Here is a 3403-nt window from a genome sequence, read left to right on the forward strand (position 1 = left end):
CTCTGCTCGGGCCCCCACTGCCCAGCCCCACCCCCTTATTAGCCCCTCCCCCCGATTGCCTAGCCCCTCACCCCGATTTTCTAGCCCCGCCCCCTTCACGGCCCCCCCCCAGACTGCCCTCCCCCCACGCCCCCTACCGCCACGCCCCCAAGCGGGATTTCAAGGTTCAGGTTTCAAGTCGATTTTGTTGAACCAGACAAGTCAAGGCACAGTAGCCTCGTTTGCCAGCGTGACCTGCATGAATGAGTGAGTTAGTGGGTGGGTGAGTGGGTGAATGAGTGAGTGGAGGAGTGAGTTGAACAGTGGGTGGGTGAGTGAGCGAGTGAGTGAGTGGCTGAATCGGTCTCCGTTTGATTTAGTGTGTGGGTGAGGAAGTGAATGGGTGTGTGGGTGAGTGAGAGAATGGGTGAATGAGTGGGTAGATGAGTGAGTGAGTTGGTCAGTGGGTGGGTGAGTGGGTGAGTGAGCGGTGACGTGATTGAGTGAGTTCCAATTTAACCAGGTGAGAGTCATGGTTAGTGTCAGTCTTAGCTTAAGGGCTAGTGTTAAGGTCCAATGTTAGGTAATAATCAGTGCTAGGTACGGGGATAGTGCTGTACTATTACGATCAGGGTAAGGGTCAAAGCTCATGTTCGTTTACGGGTAGGATCAGTTGGAATGCTCGGGTCAGTGCTAGGGGCCATTTCCAGGGTCAGAGTTGGGGTCCGTGTAAGGTCATGAGGAGTCAGGGTTAGGGACAGGGACAGTGTAGGGTCATGGTCGGGGTCAGTGTAGAGTCAGGGTTGGAGTCAGGGTCAGTGTAGGGTCATGGTTGGAGTCAGGGTCAGTGTAGGGTCATGGTTGGGGTCAGTGTAAGGTCATGGTTGGGGTCAGTGTAGGGTCATGAGGAGTCAGGGTCAGTGTAGGGTCATGGTTGGGGTCAGTGTAAGGTCATGGTTGGGGTCAGTGTAGGGTCATGGTCGGGGTCAGTGTAGGGTCATGGTCGGGGTCAGTGTAGGGTCAGGGTTGGGGTCAGGGTCAGTGTAGGGTCAGGGTCGGGGTCATGGTTGGGGTCTGTGTCTCAACGTGCCTCGCTGCTCACGCACAATGGGGGAGTGTGGGGTGGGGGTGCTCGAGGTGGAGGGGAGGGGAGGGGCGGTGAGGGGGAGGGGAGGGGCGGTGAGGGGGAGGGGAGGTAGGGGAAGCCGGGCTCATTCCGCCACCGCGTCCCGTCGGCGGTGACGTAACCTCGGCGTTACGTCACCGCGTGTGCGGACGGGGGCGACGGCGTGGATTGCGGGGTGATGCGGGGGTTTGATAGTTGGGGGGGCGGCGGGGGGAGGGAGAATGGGGGATGAGCGGGGGGGGTGAATGAGAGTGGAGGGAGTAAGTGGGGGGAGGGGGGGAGTAATCGGGGGGCGGGGTGGAGAGGTGAGGTCAGAGTGGGTGACTTGAGTTTGTCAAAGTGGATGCACGCAAAGACAAAGATCCTCCGTAGAGCCTTCACAGCCATTGGGGGCAAGTGCTGTTAGCTAGGACCTATGAAGGCCCGCACGGCTCACGAGGGGGTGGGTAGCCAGCACCACGCCCGGCCGCCTTTGTCTACGTTTACAAATAATGTATACAAAGACAACGACGCGTATACCCCATCGTACACGACGTACGCACACCTGCGTGCACTCATGCTCCATACCTGTGCAGCACTGACTCGTACAACCACAGGGGCGTATATGCAGTACACACGCACACACCTGCGCGCACTTACACAGACAAAGATCCCCCGTACTGTATAGTCTTCATAGACGTTTGGGACAAGTGCTACTAGCGAGCAACTATGAAGGCCGGCATGGCACATGAGGGGATAGGTGGCCAGCAGCACGCCTGGCCGCCTTTGTCTCCCTCGTAGCGATGTTTACACACCGCAACAGGTACTCATTTGAGGCTGAGTCGACTTAGGCGATGGCCCAGGACCGGTTCAGATAATCGTCAGTGGCGTTGGCCTTGAGCCGGAATCGAACTCGGGTGGCCGGGTTCGTCTGGCACCGCGCTAACCACTGCGCCACCGCTCCCCAGAGCCGCAAAGACAAAGATCCCCCGTATAGCGCAGTCACACAAAGGCGAGTGAGCATCAGCGTGCAGCAACCTCGCAAGGCATTCTAAAAATCCAACGCTCACTTTTTTAATTATTTTATTTTGTGCGTTCGAGAATGTCTACGCGCTTCAGTTGGTGAAATGTGAAGAATGATGACTCCCCGTGGTTTTAGGCTTACACCAGCAGCTCGTTAACCCATGGCGGCTACAGCACGGCTAGTTTGGGTAGAGTCGCGGATGTTGCAATGGAATGGATGAGAAATGTAAAGAGGGACGCAGGAGGAAAAAAAGGAGAAATAACGGGGAATGAGAGAACAGGGATGGAGAAGGCAGGAGGCAAGAGGGTTCGGGATTAGATGAGAGGGAGGAGGGAGAGGCCGCATCAGGGCCTCGACACTGCTGCTGCGTGGAAGGGGAGCGGTGTCTGTTTTCAGAGTGGGCGGGGAGAGGGGAGCGGTTGAGAGTGGGTGTCGCCACACGGAAGTCACGTGATATACGGGAGGCTCCAGCTGACTTGGATCGATAGGCAATGATGAAAAGTAGGAATAGGTTTAATCTTTTCTGGCAATGGAACAGGTGTGAAGATGTTCAAACACCAAATGGATACCTTTTTCTAGGCATCAAGTCCCATCGGTAGGCATGTATGTTGAACTTCTTGCGCGCCGTACGTAGCCGACCGTACCAATCAGAGACGTGTACGATGAAGGTGCCAGAGCTGTCTGCGAGCACCTATTAAGGTTCACGTGGCACACGTAGGCGGTGAGGACAGGAAAGACAAAGATGGCCCCGACGTGTAACCTCCAAAGACTGCCAGGGCAAGTACTGATAGTGGGCAGTATTAGTACAAGGGCCATCGTGTTAGTAGGAGTGTTAGTGCCAAGGTTAGTGTCAGGGTTAGTGTCAGGGTTAGTGTCAGGGTCAGGGTGAGTGTCAGGGTTAGTGTCAGGGTTAGTGTCAGAGTTAGTGTCAGGGTTAGTGTCAGGGTAAGTGTCAGGGTCAGGGTCAGGGTGAGTGTCAGGGTTAGTGTCAGGGTTAGTGTCAGAGTTAGGGTCAGGGTGAGTGTCAGGGTTAGTGTCAGGGTTAGTGTCAGAGTTAGTGTCAGGGTTAGTGTCAGGGTGAGTGTCAGGGTCAGGGTCAGGGTGAGTGTCAGGGTTAGTGTCAGGGTTAGTGTCAGAGTTAGTGTCAGGGTGAGTGTCAGGGTGAGTGACAGGGTTAGTGTCAGGGTTAGTGACAGGGTTAGTGTCAGGGTGAGTGTCAGGGTTAGTGTCAGGGTTAGTGTCAAGGTGAGTGTCAGGGTTAGTGTCAGGGATAGTGTCAGGGTTAGTGACAGGGT

Source organism: Lampetra fluviatilis, chromosome 36, assembly GCF_964198595.1.
Source record: "Lampetra fluviatilis chromosome 36, kcLamFluv1.1, whole genome shotgun sequence".
NCBI classification, from domain to species: Eukaryota; Metazoa; Chordata; class Hyperoartia; order Petromyzontiformes; family Petromyzontidae; genus Lampetra; species Lampetra fluviatilis.